The sequence below is a fragment of the Balaenoptera borealis genome, assembly GCF_965194805.1.
Source record: "Balaenoptera borealis genome assembly, chromosome: 8".
NCBI lineage: Eukaryota > Metazoa > Chordata > Mammalia > Artiodactyla > Balaenopteridae > Balaenoptera > Balaenoptera borealis.
The window spans coordinates 17,713,822-17,730,755 of NC_138865.1; the positions used below are offsets into that span (position 1 = coordinate 17,713,822).

The following is a 16,934-nucleotide window of genomic DNA, read 5'->3' on the forward strand; positions in this document are numbered from 1 at the left end:
TTACATCTGTTTATATTTTCTTTGTGTATTTAGGTGCTCTTATGTTGGGTGCATATATATTAATAAGTGTTATATCTTCTTGTTAGATTGATCCCTTTATCATTATATAAGCCCTTCTTTGTCTCTTGTTACAATATTTGTTTCAAAGTCTATTTTACATTATTTATTTTAAAGTCTATTTTGTCTCCTATTACAGTATTTGTTTTAAAGTCTATTGCTACTTCAGCTTTCTTTTAGTTTCCATTTGCATGGAATATACTTTCCCATGCCCTCACTTTCTGTCTGTGAGTATCTTTGAATCTGAAGTGACTGTCTTGTAGTTAGCATGTATATGGTTCTTCTTTTTAAATCCATTCAGCCACCCTATGTCTTTTATTGGAGCATTTAGTCCATTTACATTTAAAGTAATTATTGACAGGTATGTACTTATTGCCATTCTGTTAATTGTTTCTGGTTATTTTTGTTGTTCTTGTCTGTTTCTTTTTTCTTTTCTTGCTCTCTTCCTTTGTGATTTGTTGACTTTCTTTAGTGTTACGTTTATATTCCTTTCCCTTTGTTTTTGTGTATCTTAGTTTTTTGATGTGGTTACCATGAGGTTCTCATATACCACCTTATATATGTAGCAGTCCGTTTTAAGTTGATGATCACTTAAGCTTGAGCACATTCTAAAAGCACTTCATTCTTACTACCCACCTCCACATGTTTTATGTTTCTGATGTCGTATTTTACATCTTTTATTTTGTGTATCCCTTAACTAATTAGTAGATACATATAATTTTACTAGTTTTATCTTTTAACCTTCATAATCGATATATACGGGGTCAATCAACTACCTTTACCATATGTTTGCCTTTATGGTGAGATTTTTATCTTTCATAACTTTTATATTTCTAGTTATGGTTTTGTTCTTTTCTGTTTAAAGGAGTCCCTTTAACATTTCTTACAAGGTTGGTTTAGCAGTGATGAATTCCTTTAGCTTTTGCTTGTCTGGGAAACTCTTTATCTATCCTTCAATTCTGAATGATAACCTTGCCAGATAGAGTATCCTTGGGTTTTTAAAAAATTTTTTACTTTTAGTACTTTGAATGTTAATATGCTAGATATTGTCCCAGAGGTCGCTTAAACTATTCTAACTTCTTTTTGTTTCATTTTTTCTTTTTGCTATTCTGATTGGATAATTTCCACTACTCTGTCCTCCAGATTTCTGATCTGTTTTCCTGCATCACTTAGTTTGCCATTGGTTTCTTCTAGTGTATTTTTTATTCAGTTTGTGTATTCTTCAGTTCTAATTGGTTCTTTTTATATTTTCTCTTTGTTGAAGTTCTCACTGTGTACCTCTATTCTACTGAATTTGGTGAGCATCCTTATGACCATTACCTTGAACACTTATCTGGAAGATTGATTATTCTGTTTTGTTTAGTTCTTTTTGCTGAGATTTTATCTTCTTCTTTGGTTTGAAAGATATTCCTTGCTCTCTTCATTTTGCCTCTCTGTGTTTATTTGTATGTATTAGGTAGATCAGGTATGTCTCCTGGACTTGGAAGAGTGGCTTTGTGTAGAAGGTGTCCTGTGGGGCCCAGTAGCATGCTCCTACCCCAGGTGACAGAGCCAGGTGCTCAAAGAGTGTCCCCAGTGTGGGCTGCATGTGCCCTATTCCTGTAGCTGGGCCACAATTGCTGCAAGTGCCCTAGTGTGCAGGCCTGTCCCCTGATGCAGCTGGCTGTAAGGTCCAGCCACAACTGTCATGAGTACTCTGGTGTGTGGGACTAAAGCCTGTAGTGGGAACTGCTTTGGGGGTACACCAGTAGCAGCTAAGGATGACAGCTGGATCTGGTGAGGCAGGGGGACCACTATGGAGGAGCATCAGCTGGATTGGGTCTACAAGTCAACCTGAGGCAAAGCAAGTGGTGCTAATGAGTTAGATGGGAAGAGTCAAAAATGGTGCCCACCAGCAATGGGCCACCTAGGCAGAAGGTGAACCAAAAAAAAACAAAAAAACCCCAAACTGGTGCTCACCAACTCCTCCATACCTGGAAAAATTTCCAACATATCCCTGACTCAGGCACACACCCTAAAGTTAGCTAATGAATCTTCTTTACATATGACCCAGACACTTTTCAAAGTGCTGCCTCTGCACTGGAACTTGCAGCAAGTAAGTTTTTGCATGTTCCCTTTCAGAGTAGAGCCTTGGTCTCCTTCAGTCCTCCAGCTCTCCCACACATAAGCCCTGCTGGTTTCAAAGCCAGGTATTATGGGTGCTCTTCTTTCCCATACATGTCCCTCATGTTGGGGAGCCTGATGTGGGGTTGAGATCTCCTGACCCCTCTTGCCTCTGGGTCTCCAATACAGGGGTTTGGGTCCCAGCCAGATCGCATCTTCACCCTTGCACACATCTTAATGTGGCTTTTTCTTTTTATCTTTAGTTGTAGAAAATCTTTTTTACTAGTCTTCAGTTGGTTCTCAGAGATATTTTCTCTATATGTATTTGTAATTTTGGTGTGTCCACAAGAGGAGGCAGGCCCAGGATCTTCCTACTCTAGCATCTTGTCCCCCCATCCCTACAAATATTTCTGTTGGATACTGTTAAAAACAAAACAATAGGTCCAAAAGAGAGTTATTTATGCTGAGCCCCACATCACCAAACCAAGACAATTACTCTTTCAGTCTTTCCCAGAAATGGAATCTTGAACCAGCTAATCAGGAATGACCTGATCAGCACTAGTGATAGACATCTGACATCCACTAAAGGTAAGTGACCTTGCCACAGCCAACCCACTTTTTGCCGGTATAACTTCCTTGTCCTGCTCCTTTCTGCCTATAAGTCTTTCATTTTGTACAGCTCCCCAGAGCACCTTTCTATCTGCTAGATGTGATGCTCTCCAATTCATGAATCATTGAATAAAGGCAGTAAGATCTTTAACATTTATTCAATTAAATTTTGTTTTTAACAATATTTGTAGCAGCAATGGAATCCAAGGGAGACTTATAGCTTTGGGGACAACAAGAAACACAGGCATTTTTACCCACAAACCCTTTCAGTTCTCTGTCTTTCTCACCATTTCCAAGGGCCATGGATAAGTTCCTCTTGGTTCTGAGCTCCATTCTCTTTGTGTCCAGCTCCCAATTTAATTGGCTTTCCAGTCCAAGATTAACGGGTCAGTCTAGACTGACAGGAGGCTCTAACCGAGCACCAGTTCTTAGTGCTTGGTTAGTCTGTGGTCCCAGTCCAGGGCGTAGTGTCAGCTTGGGCTGGAAGGCAGTTCCATCTGGAACCCGAGTCCTTAGCCCTTGGCTTGGTTCCTAGTCCCCATTTATTGAGGTCTGCTGGTTCAGTCAGTGGTCCCACTTTGGGAAATGCTGATGGTGTGCACCTAAGGCCTTCTCTAGGTCAGTCCACAGTACCATCTCTTTGGTTGCTGCTGGTGTCCACAGTTCCATTTCCTTGGTTACTGTTGGTTTCTGTACATGTGCACATGAGGTAAAGGCTATTGCTAATGGGAATCTCAGAAGGCAAAAGCTGCACAATTGGTGGGCACAGATCTAGTACTTAAAAGCTGTTTGACCATTTGCTCCCTGACTCAGAGATTCCCATATTAGAATAAGCTGGTCATGGAATGGGTTAGATTGACACTAGGTCACCGACCAACCTCAAGAAAATTTCCATGCAATAAAGTACATTGTAAAACCACACAATCCCCAGTGCACTGGTACTCCATTTGCAGCTAAGATCATACCACTCTGCTGCCAGCCTTCATGGAAATTATCTAAATCTTTCTTTCTTTTGACTATCCTTAGGAGTAGCTCTGGATCTTGGGAGGGTAATACCTTTTGCACCCTTCTGGGGATGGCTCATGGGTCCAAAAGGGTTGTCAAATACTACCAGGAGTATTTACTGTTTGTCCTTGCTGAAACCTGACAAGATATGTGTCAAGAGGGTATATTCCTCATAGGTATTAATTTTGGCTCCAAGACACCCAAGTCTTAGCTAAAGAAATGGGATCCTCAAGATCCAAAGAATTGAGAACACCACCTTCTAGCACATTTGCTTATTTTGTGTCTAAGAACTGTGGTCCCCAAAGCTGTAGATATCTACAAAAATGGCAAAATCTTACTAAAGACAGTCTAAAATTACAATGGCCATTATGATGAACTTTCCAATTAGACAAGATTGTTCATTTAAGAAGTGCACTTGAAAGTAAGTGTTCCCAAATCAAACAGAATGGGATACCTCTTTTAATTGGCATGTGGAAGCCTCCAAAAGGCTTCAAAATTCCAAAATAGCTTCATTGAAAGATTCATCATAAAAGGCTAATGAAAATTAAAAACATAGAGGTACCTAAAACAGAAGACTACATGACAGATGCAACGCCTACCTCTCCCCCTCTATCCTCCTTTACTTGATTATTCATTGTGCTAATCCTCTGTCTGAATTGTCTTCCACTCTAAAGAGACAATACGACTATAAACAAAGTCCACCAAGTTATGGTCTTACAGACACCCCCATATCTACCCTTGAAGAAGGGCCCCCATTTGGGCCCCTCCCACGGTTGCTGAGACTCTGAGGGATTTTCTAGCAAACTTCTACATTATTCCCTTAAACAACCAAGGGAAACTAAAATTAAAATTACTGGGAAACCTTGCCAAGTAGCGGTAGATACCAGAGCTACACTCAAAAATAAGCCAGACAGAAATGTGGGTTGCACCTCATTTGTGGATAGCTGAGGCTGGACAGAGATATGGGTTGAACTCCATTTGCATCTAGGGTCCTATCAGACTGCTTCCAGCCCTCAGGGAAATTGTCTAATTCCTTCTTTATTTTAGCTATCTTTGGGAATGGCTCTGGATCTTGGGAAGGTAATGTCTTTTGCAACCTCTTTGAGGATGCCCCCTCAGTCCATGGGGTTGTCCAATATTGCCAGGAATATTTATTGTTTGTCCTGTCTAAAACCTGGTGTGATATTTTAGTACATATTTTTTAAATTAATTAATTTATTTATTTATTTATGACTGTGTTGGTTCTTCGTTTCTGTGCGAGGGCTCTCTCTAGTTGCGGCAAGCGGGGGCCACTCTTCATCGCGGTGCGCAGGCCTCTCACTATCGCGGCCTCTCTTGTTGCGGAGCACAGGCTCCAGACGCGCAGGCTCAGCAGTTGTGGCTCACGGGCTTAGTTGCTCCGCGGCATGTGGGATCTTCCCAGCCCAGGGCTCGAACCCGTGTCCCCTGCATTGGCAGGCGGATTCTCAACCACTGCGCCACCAGGGAAGCCCCTGGTGTGATATTTTAAAGGATTTTTTTAAGTAGCTCTATGGTCAGAAGTTGGCCAGATTAGAAGCTGATATTCAAAAGCTAATACGAAACTTTTTTAGGCCTTCTCCCCTAGGCTAAATGTACCCAGCAGGAAGGAAAAACCTCTGAAGACTTTGTGGAAGGCTTTATTAAACATTCCAAAGACACACAGCTCTAACTCTAGAACATAGAAATCTTTTGATTTCCACCTTCATTGAAGAAGCAAATTGAGGATAATGTAGTTGTATGGTTGTGTCGGCCCATGGCCTGACCATTCAGGTTGCAACCAATTCATTGAGAAATTTTGTCTTGTAAATTGGATCTTTACAAGAACAGAAAATGCAGCTCCAGAAACAATGCAAAGTTCACCTATCCTTTTTATCAAGCCTAAAACCTCACCTATTTATTTCAAAGAGCTTGTAAATCTTATAAAAATTCTGGCCTTAGGAATCAAAAGTTCTTCTTGATGGTGCTTGCACTCTTTCCCTGTGCCCTTGAGACGTAAATGTTTGACCTGGTCCTTTCCAGGAACTCTTATCTAGGTTATCTCTTTAAAATGCAAACCTCAGGGAGGTAATTCTTAACAGAAAAAAAAATAGAAAAGAAAGAAATGGTTATTTGGGACTTAGGTGTATGAACAATCGTGTATCTTCTCCACAAGTATTAATAAAATGCTTTAGCCATCTGAGAAGTTAACCTTAACTTATTCCATCTTCCAGAAACACAATTTAGTTCCAACTGTTCCTTTATGAACTAGGAGGTTTTTCATTGTTACGTTCATCTCATGCCTGAAAATTTAAAACAAAGGCTCTAAGGTCTCTGTTTGCATTTGTCTGTATGTTTATGTGTGTCTAGATAGATAGATACATAGATTGTAAATGTGAGATATTTTTCTAACTCTGGATGGTATTATTAAAATTAGTTTGTAAAAGAATGTTATTTAATTGGCTTAAAAACAAACAAGGACTTGTATGAATTAAGTATTCCTAAAACTCTCAGAAATACAGTAAAAATGAACCCAAATATTTTTCAAGTTCACGTGATCTGGGAAAGTATTCAGCATTAAAGGTAGTTTAAGTTTGTTAGTTTAATTAAATTAATTATGTCTTCAGGGTTATCAGCATTAAAAAATAATGCAGACATGCAGCTTTTATTCTGCCTGGGTTTACTAGTCAAATAATTTTGTGTTATCTCTGTTACAAAATTTGTCTCCAAGAAAAATAACTTGGTAAGATAAAATTTTCATGAGTATGCTAAACATAATTGTTGAGAACAAGTGAATTAAATATATGTAAGTGGAACAAAAGTTTCTAGGTGAATTTTCAGAAATTATGTTGAATTATGTTCCATGGCATGTCTATTTAAATAGTTTCCCCAAATCTTTTTGATAACTTGAAATCTTAGAGTTTTGCTAAGTTAAATCAAATAATTGATAGTCATTGAATATCTAGATCATTTACAAATAAAATAAAATACTGAAATTTTAATTAGTGAACATAGGCTTATCTACTTTTGGCTTCTTACTACTGAGAAATTTAAGATATTTGGGTCTATTAGTAAACATGTTCTGTGCCACATTTAAAAATTTACAATGAGGAAGAATATACTTCCAGAAATTATGAAATATATTTATAAGTTTGGCAATACACAGAATGCTAGTATAAGAGACAGTCCACCATTGCTTACCTCTTAGGTAATTCCTCACTAGGAATTAAGGATTCTAAGGGTTGGGAATTTTAATTAAGAATTTTAAGGGTTAGGAATTTTAATTTTAAGACTATGCAGAAATAATAAGGATGAAAGGAAACAACTCTGTGTGAAAAGTAGACAAGGAAAGTAGAATGATTGATTGTTCCAGAATGAGAAAGAGGCGGGAAAATAGGATGAACTTTTATCAGTTTTGTGGGAAAAGAATCTTGGGAAAGAATTTTATGCATGGTCAAGTTGGGTAAGATTGGGATAAATTTATTTAAATTAAAAAATGAGTTTTAATATCAAAAGTACACTGAAAATTAGAATTGTTTTTCTCTCTGTTAAAAGGACAAAGTTTTATTGGATTTTTGGTCTACTTTTGATAACAGATTGTGATTTTTTTTTTTTTACCTTTTAAATAATCTGCCTAGAAAGCAAAGATTTTGTGTTTTATCAAAATAATTTCCTGTGCTACATGTTGTCTTAATCAGTCCTTTAATTACTTAAGAAAACAGAGTCTTCTTCTCAATATTAAAAAAGATCTAAGTTTTGCTCACAACTATGTAACCTTCTGTATTTGTTTTAAAATCTTTTATTGTCTCTTTGGTTCAGTGGATAATTGAGTATTGTTTCATAATGATCTGTGATCCTTTTATTCAAGTGTCCATAACTTTTGATATTTTTTGGCAAACTTCCCCAAATCAAATTCTAAATGAAGTCTTTTTGAACTCTAACTAACTTTGGGGTTTTCCAGAGGGTCCCTGAGATATCTCAAAAGATTTGTTCTCTCTCCTTATAAAAGAGAGAGATTAAAATAAATAGGCTTATTTGACATGTTCAATTACATGGGAAGCATTGTCAAATAGGAAGTAATACTAAGCCTCCTTTCATTGTATTTGTATAGGCATATGTTATAAGAATTTCAGAAACTGTATGAATTTCCTAGAAATCTGATATCTCCTGGTATAATATTATCAGTCATAATTCCCATCATTATTTTAAAATGTTGTGTGACATAGAAATAACCAAATTTCCTTGTCAATTCCATTATAATGAACTCACAACAGGCCTCTAACCATGGATATTTTTAACTCTTTTTCATTTACAGACAGCTATTGTTTTATTCTGATTATTTTGCAAAAGTGAGATTCATAGAAAAGACCCTACAACGTATTCTTGACCAATAACACCACTGCCAAATTACAAGGTGTTGAAACTTGAGTGTACCTTTCACAACTGAAGGAGGCTCCACCTGATATCCAGTCTCATGTAAACACTGGAGACCTCAAAATCAAATTGCCTAGGAAGAGAAGTAGCCAAGATCAAGGTACACTGCTTCCTCCCAAGACATGAGATCAAGAATATTTCTTTCCATTTCTCCTTCCCTCTCTGGCCATCTTTTCTCTAATTCTTATACCACGAAGGTCTTTATGACCTTTTGTCCAGCTTTTGCCTTGCTCTGCCCTGGAAAGATAATGCCATTGTTCACACATCCCAGGCTATCGCAAAGGAAAGTAATCCAACCTCCAAACAACTGTTGGATTTGCCACAGTGCTGTTGATCCTATAGTTCTTTCTATCACAGACTTCTCCCTGATTTCCAATACCTCAGTTTCTCTGGAACAAATTCAGTTTCTCTCTATTGTGTCAGACTCCCTAACCCTGGGTGTCCATTTCCCTGTCTCTGGTTAATAACCCCATACCCAGGGAATCCTGCTTCCAGGCTCTGTACAAGGAAAGGGACACAGGGCAAAAGTAACCAGAATAAAACCACCTAGGCAGTCTACAGGGTTTTAAGTTGTACTGACCTCAGGGCTGTCGCCTTTCTAGTCCCAAGCCACAGACTCAAACCAAAATTACCAGGAGCAATTCAAGATTCAAAATTAGCTTCCATTGGTAGATCAGTGTTCTCCTGGCTAAGAGTAAGTGCAAATGAGTCTATGATTAGGAATCTCTCCTTAACTCTTGAAGATATTGCAGAATCTGCTGCTAAAACAATAGCTGCCCAACAAAAATCCCTATACTCTCTGGCCAAAGTTGTTCTTAAAAATAGGATAGCCCTTTATTATCTTTTAACTGAGCAAGGAGATGTCTGTGCTGTGGCCAACACCACCTGCTACACCTGGATTAACACTTCTGGGGAAGTTGAGACTCAGCTACATAAGGTCAGTGAACAAGGCAGTTGGTTTAAGAAAGTGACTACTTCAGTGGGGTCTTTCTTTGACTTATTTTATTCTGATTGCTTTGGGTCTTGGGGACCATGGCTCTGAAGTGCACTCCAGACATTAAGAATTATCTTGCTTATAATAATCATCCTAGTCTCCCTGGTGCACTGTATTCTCTCAAAAGTTTTATTTTTTAAAAAAAATTTTATTAGAGTATAGTTTATTTACAATGTTGCATTAGTTTCAGGTGTACAGCAAAGTGTATCAATTATACATATACATATATCCACTCTTTTTTAGATTCTTTTCCCGTATAGGTCATTACAGAGTATTGAGCAGAGTTCCCTGTGCTATACAGTTGGTCCTTATTAGTTATCTATTTTATATATAGTAGTGTGTATTTGTCAATCCCAGTCTCCCAATTATCCCTCCCCCCACCCCGCTTTCCCCCCAGTAACCATAAGTTTGTTTTCTACATCTGTGACTCTATTTCCATTTTGTAAATAAGTTCATTTCTACCATTTTTTTAGATTCCACAAATAAGCGATATCATATGATATTTGTCTTTCTCTGTCTGACTTATTTCACTCAGTATGACAGTCTCTAGGTCCATCCATTGTTGCTGCAAATGGCATTATTTTGTCCTTTTTATGGCTGAGTAATATTCCATTATGTATAGGTACCACAACTTCTTTATGTATTCCTCTGTCGATGGACAATTAGGTTGCTTCCATGTCCTGGCTATTGTAAATAGTGCCGCAATGAAGCTTTAAATGCATTTTTGCAGCCACTAACAAGCAAGCAAATCATCTCCCTAAGACTGAAATATCAGAAAAAGAATGAAGAGAGTGACCAACTTAAAAATTATGAATTCCAAGTCATGACCAGTGAATATCACACAGAGAATCAGCAAAATCTACAGGAACTTCAGAGCAATAGCAGGGAATAGCACTAATGCCTTAAATTTTGATCACACCTCTCAGTTAGTCTGAGAGTCTGATCAAAAGGGGGGAATTGTTAAAAACAAGACAACAGGCCCAAAATGGAGTCACTTAAGCTAAGCCCCACATCACCAAACCAAGAATTAACACTTAATTACACTTTTAGCCCCTCCTAGAAATAGAATCTTAAACTAGTCATCAGGAATGACCTGGTTAGCACTAGTGAGGTCATCTGCCTGACAGGCCCCTGCCATCCCTAAAGGTAGGTGACCTCATCACAACCAATTTGCTTTTTGCTAGTGTAACTCTTCCGTGTCCCGCTCCCTTCTGCCTATAAGTCTTTCATTTTCATACAGCTCCTCAGAGATCATGAATCATTGAAAAAAGCCAATAAGATCTTTACAACTTACACAGTTGAATTCTGCTTTTTAACAATATGATAGGTGTTCAGAGGAGATAAGGTATCCCTTCTTGCAGGGGGAGGACTGGAAACATGGATAAGTGAAAAACTATGAAAAGGTAGCCTTTAATCTGACCTTGAAAAACATAAATTTAGACACGTTGAAATGGGGATGGGGTGGGAGTCCTTCAAGGTGATGAAGTAATGAGACCAGATGCTGAGAAGCCAGCATCAATTTAATCAACAGATTTTACTGAGCAACTATTATGTACCAACCACTGTTCTAAGATTTGGGGATACAGGGGAGAAGAAGACAGACAAGGCCCCTGCCTTCAGGGGCTTACATTCTAATTGGGAAGGGCAGACAATAAACATAAACAATAAGGATACAAAATGACTTCTGTTAATGATGTTACATGAAGACAATATGTTAGGATAACTGGAGGGGACATACTCTAGATAAGATAGTAAAAAAGATTGAGAAGAGAGTGATGAGATAGAGCTGGGCTGAGGCAAAGCATGGCAAAGAAAACAGCAAGTGCAAAGGCCCTGAGGCCAGAATAAGTTTGGCATGTTTGAGAAACTTTTTTAAAAAAAATGGCTAGTGTGGCCTAGAGCAGAATAGACAAGGAGAAAAGCAGCATAAGATAAAGGCCAAGATCATATCTAAGAAACAGTCAGTTGTCAATTTGGACTGGAGTTGAAGTAACAGATGATCCTGGAAAACTAATCTGGGACTAAAATTAGAAAACCTCATACACTAAATTAAGGTGGATATACTTCATTCTTCAGGAATGACTGTCTCATGAATGCACAAGCCAGCTCTGCAAGGAAGATTCTCAGGGACACCCCTCAGGTATTTCTCATAAAGTAGGGTGACTTTGGGGATGTCAGAGGGACTTGATCCAGAGCACTAAAACAACAAGGCAAATGGAGACTTTTGGCCATATTTTACAACAGAATATCTGAGCAGTAAGTCATCCAGCTCACCTTCCTTACTTGAAGGAGGAAATGAAGCCCAGAGAAGAAAACTGAGGCCTGGGAGGGACCTCAGAGAGTAGAAGATGTAACTGATGTTCGTCAATCCTGGTTCTCCTACCATCAGGAATAATAGTGTGTCACCTTGGGGCCAAAGCATTTAATGGCTGGTGCTTGCTTCCGATCCTGCCATGGCAATATGTATTAATGCAGAGGTGCCGTTAAGATAATGCATTGGGGAGGACCGAGCCAACATCTGGAGTGAAGTTGCCCTGGAGTTACCCAGATCCACAATAAATGTGCAAAAGAGAGAAATAGACTCTGGTTGTGCTAAGTCACTGAGCTAGTTGGGGTTGTTTGTTATGGCAGGGTCACCTAACCTGTAATGGCTAACACAGAGTACAGGCAGAATAACCCAACCTGCTATGACTAATACAGTTCCTACGCCAAAGTTTTGTATGTTTTTAGCATGCGTGTGTGTGCGTGTGTGTGCCCATGGAGGTGTGTGCAGGGTTGCATCAGAGTAGCTGTGTGTTCACCTCTGCGGGCATGTGTCTGCCTGAGCATGCTGCCAGGAGGGCTGTGGGCCCTCGCCACACGCCTTGACACCTTGGCTGCGCCTGGGAAGACTCTGGGAAGCCCACCAGAGCCCATCTATCAGGTACCTCCAATGCCATGTCCATGACTTGTGGAGCTGGGGCCTGGAACCGCAAGGGTCCCTGATCCTCCAGAGCACCCCGGAGGGTCTCCTGAATCACTTGCTTTAAAAAAAACAGGGCTTCCCTGGTGGCGCAGTGGTTGAGAATCTGCCTGCTAATGCAGGGGACACAGGTTCGAGCCCTGGTCTGGGAAGATCCCACATGCCGCGGAGCAACTGGGCCCGTGAGCCACAATTACTGAGCCTGCGCGTCTGGAGCCTGTGCTCCGCAACAAGAGAGGCCACGATAGTGAGAGGCCCGCGCACCGCGATGAAGAGTGGCCCCCGCTTGCCGCAACTAGAGAAAGCCCTAGCACAGAGACAAAGACCCAACATAGCAATCAATCAATCAATCAATCAATCAATCTTTAAAAACACACACACACACACACACACACACACACACACACAAAAATAAAACAAAAAACTTTCCAACCATTCTATCCTTCCTAAGACTCCAGCCAGAGGAGTCGGCTGCAAAGAGAATGTGGGCTGCCCAAGAGTGAAGGGTAGAAGCAGCAGTGCTCAAGAACCCAGGGATCTGACCCCTTTGCTCTCTCCTACCTTCTCTCCTCGTCCTCTCTGCGCAAGCTTAGGTAGTTGATACTGCAGTGCTTCCACTGTACCTCATTTCATAATATCCCTGTCTCTCCTGGACTCATTTGTTCCTCACTGTAACCCAGGAGGAAAGCTAGCGGGCGTGGGAACCCCATTGCACAGGTGAAGGAAATGGCTCGTCCCACAGGGGAAGGTGTCAGCTCCAACAGCTCGTGAGTGGAGGAGAAGCTAGCGCCCCCTCCTCTTGCCAGCTCTGGTGTTCTTTCTCACACGCCTCCTTGGACTGATATCAGTTGGCCAAGAGAAATAAATAAGTGCTAAATTTTCAACTCCTCTGAAAACAGGTTTGGCCACCCCCTACACAATGTCAACAAGATGAGAAGAAATCATTCCATCAGTAGCTCTAGGTTACTTGAGTACCATTCTAATTAAAGCAAGGCTTCCAGGGGCTTTCTGGAAAGTGCTAAAAATAAACTAAGGGTGTTTTGTTGGGAGAGGAGTGTTGGAGGGGAGAGTCTGGGCAGTGGGGAGTGGGGTGGAGGGCACTGCAGGGTGCCGGGCCCTAGGAAGACAAGGCTGGTGGTGACTTTCAATGAAGGCAACAGCTGCCTCCAGCCTCTACCCCATTCATTTCTTTTCCTTCTCGTCTTCCCTTTGAATAATGTGTTTTGGCTGCTACTTCCGTCTCAGCCTCTGCTCTCCACATTAACATGTATATTGCTTGGTTAGGGGCTATCTGGCCGGTTGGTTCTAAATAACTAGAAAATGACAGGAAGGTGATGGGAGCAGGATGAATGAGGAGCTCATCAAAAGCTCCTGACCACCTTTGTCATTTATATACAAATACCCAGCTGACCTCCACAATTTTATCTTCAACTGCACTCTTCTAAATAGAATGGGGGCAGCCCCACCAGGATCTCCTCCCTGATGTCTCACTCCCCCTGCCCCAGCCATCTGACCAAGGGGCCCGTGTATTCACTCACAGCCATCAGCTGTACTTCCTCGGGGCCAGGCACAAAAAGTCACAGCCACAGCCCCCAGGGAGCTCACAGCTTCCGGAGACAGACACTAAACCCCAGGTTATGTTTGGTACGTTAAGTGCCCAGACATGGCATGGGCAAGGCAGGGCAGGGTGCTCTGGGAACACAGACTAAGGGAGTTCTGATCCAGGAAAGCTTCCTGGAGGAGGTGGGCCTGATTAGTGTGTGGATAAGTAAACATTAGCTTGATGAATCAGTAATCCAAACCCACCAGCCCCTCACCCCAGGGACCATCATATTGTGCTGTTTACTTTCTCCTCGTGGCATTTCCCACCCATACACATACACATGCACAAACAAATAAATAAATACAAACTATCTACGTATTTTGGTTCTTGGTTCTCTTTCTAGGCTGTGTCTCTCACCACTGTGATGTAAACTCCAAGGGGCCAAAAACACTGTATCTTGTTAATTGCCAGAAAGTCAGCATCTTGTACCATTTCTGGCATATAATAGGAGCTCAATATAATTTGCTGAATTAAAGGATGAACTAGTGGATAGGAGAGGGTGTGGGAGGCAAAGGGACCAGCATCTGCAAAAGCCAGGGACCATGAGGCAATGCGCAGCCTTAGGAAATCATTCAGAGCATGCATGTGGCTGGGTTGAGGGTCGAGCTATTGTAAGGAGTTCAGATTTAAGGGTCAGGCAATGGATTTTTCAGCAGGGGAGTGGCATGATTGGGTTTGCCCTTTGGGAAGATTGTAGAGGAGAAGAGAAGGTAGGCTGGAGGCCGGAGGGGCAGCTGGGAAACCAAGCAGCTGTTACCTGAAATCCAGGAGAGAGAGGGCTGAGTGCCAGAAGGGGTCTGGTGGCGCCTCCACTGGAAGGACAGCCCAGCAGTTTTGAGGAGCCAGCACTGGGCTAGGGGTCAGGACCTGGACTCTGGGCTGAGACCCTGGGCAAGTGACACATCCTTGCTGGTCTGAAAGGAGAAGAGGAGATGTTCAGACAACAGTTCCCAGTTGCAGCTACTGCCTGGGCACTCTTTTTTTTTTTTTTTTTTTTTTAATTTTTTTTAAAATTAATTAATTTATTTACTTTGGCTGTGTTGGGTCTTCGTTTCTGTGCAAGGGCTTTCTCTAGTTGCAGCAAGCGGGGGCCACTCTTCATCGCGGTGCGCGGGCCTCTCACTATCGCGGCCTCTCTTGTTGCGGAGCACAGGCTCCAGACGCGCAGGCTCAGTAGTTGTGGCTCACGGGCCCAGCTGCTCCGCGGCATGTGGGATCTTCCCAGACCAGGGCTCGAACCCATGTCCCCTGCATTGGCAGGCAGATTCTCAACCACTGCGCCACCAGGGAAGCCCTGCCTGGGCACTCTTGACCATGAGCTTTGACCCCTGATTTGGCATCAGCTTGTCTCGCCCACCATTGCCCTCTGGGGCCAAAATAATGACAGTATCACACAGTCTGTGCCAGGTATAGTTCTAGGCCTTTGATGTCTTGTTTAATCCCAGGACACACTCAGAAAACGCCGGCTCTGCCGTCAGCGCTCAGCGTAGAGCAGGCATGCTGCTGCTGCTTCTCCGGTGTCGTTACTAACGTTACTGGTTTATCGTTACCCATCCTTACAACAGGCGTATGGAAACTGTGACTTTCCCAAAGGCACATAGTTAACAAGCATAGAGTAAGAGTAGAATCCAGGGCCACAAAAGAAAGGAAACTTCCCCCCAGTTTCGCTCAATCATGCTTCACACACAAGTAAAGTTCATATTATTACCCCCCGTCTGTTTGCAGATGAGAGAACCGATTCAGAGAGGTTAGGGGCTCACCCAACGTCACACAGCAAATACAAAGAAGAGACAGAATTTAATCCCAAACAATTCTGACTCCAAAGTCCATGTTCTTTCAACCCTATCATCTGCTGGAATTCTGAGTGCTAAGGCCCTGGATCCATCCGTTCATTCCAGTTACTTATTTCATCCCTACTCCATGCCTGGCGCTGAGGTCTGGACCTGTGTCTTTTCTCCCTCCTCCCTTGATATGGTGCAGAGGAGAGGATGCTTCTGGCTGGGAGTGGTGCTTCACAGTGACTCTGAATTCGGGAGATGGGATGCGGGCACGGTTTGCAGGACGATGCTGGGACCTTCCTCCACGCAGGGGAGAGGAACGAGGCAGCCCTGGTCACTGCCCTCACTGGTTTCCCGGAAGAGCCCCTGCTGCTTGTGAAACACTGTCCCTTGCAGCCTTCATGAAGGCCATGCGTTAAACACTGACACTCATCCTCTTCCCTAGGCACGTGTCCCCCGGGCTTACTGTGTATGCCACCAGGCATAGCAGGACAGAGGACAACACACAGTGCTTTAAGTGAAGCTGCAGTGGGTTCAGACCAGCTTGTCCTCCCTGCTTCCTGGGCACGTCGCTTTACCTCTCTGAGTCTCAGTGATCTTGCTCAGGGGTAATAAGGCACACTTCCTGGGACTGTGGCCCGTTGCAGTTTATCGCACTGAATTTCTGAGCACATGTTGGAAAAGCCTCATTCATAAGGCCCCTCACTTCTTTCCTTCTTGGGAGGTGGTTTAGAGGTTGCAAAGAAGGCCAGTATAAACGCAGAGTGTTCAGTGTCTGCCAGCCCAGAATTTGAAGGATGTCCTACGGTCTGTCTGTGACATCTGCGATGCCAGATATGCCAGCTTGTTCCAGAACAAACAACATGTCTGAAATGCCTGCCACTAACCGGCTGCACAGCCTTGGGAAACCCTTAAGACACCCCAGGTCTCCTCTCTCACACAGGAGTCTAGGGCCATCTCTGAGGCATCTCTGGCTTTCCTGTCTGTCCTCAGGCTGAGACTGGGGGCAGGGAGGTAAGCAAGCCTCAAGGGGTCTCTTCAGGCATCTTCTTTTAAAAAGCAAGTGCTCCTGGGGGAAGCTATGCATGACCTCATCACCCATTAAAGGATGTTTTAACATCTGATGGGACAACTTCCTTTCAATCTTGCTCTCCAGAGATGTTCAAGCCAAACAAAGAGGAAGAACAGACTACAGGATGGAAACCATAAGCCACTGGATCAAATCACTAATGGCACAGTGTGAATTAGTTCATCTTCATCACTTTCCTCACATGCTTGTCATCAACAAATATTTAATGAGTACCTGCTGAGTACAAGCTACTTTGCCAGGTGCAAAAGAGGCTCCCCAGCCCCAAAAGCCTGTATTCAAGGTAGAGCAATGGGACATATTGT

General features: G+C 42.2%; 1 long non-coding RNA gene across 1 annotated transcript; it reads right to left on the bottom strand.

Annotated features, from left to right (window-relative positions):
* Positions 1-338: 338 nt before the first annotated feature.
* LOC309634428 lies at positions 339-15,327 on the bottom strand. The gene is made up of 2 exons (XR_014248096.1): positions 5,257-15,327; positions 339-4,937 (listed from the first exon to the last, which is right to left on the bottom strand). It is a non-coding gene; the product is annotated as an uncharacterized lncRNA (long non-coding RNA).
* Positions 15,328-16,934: the final 1,607 nt, after the last annotated feature.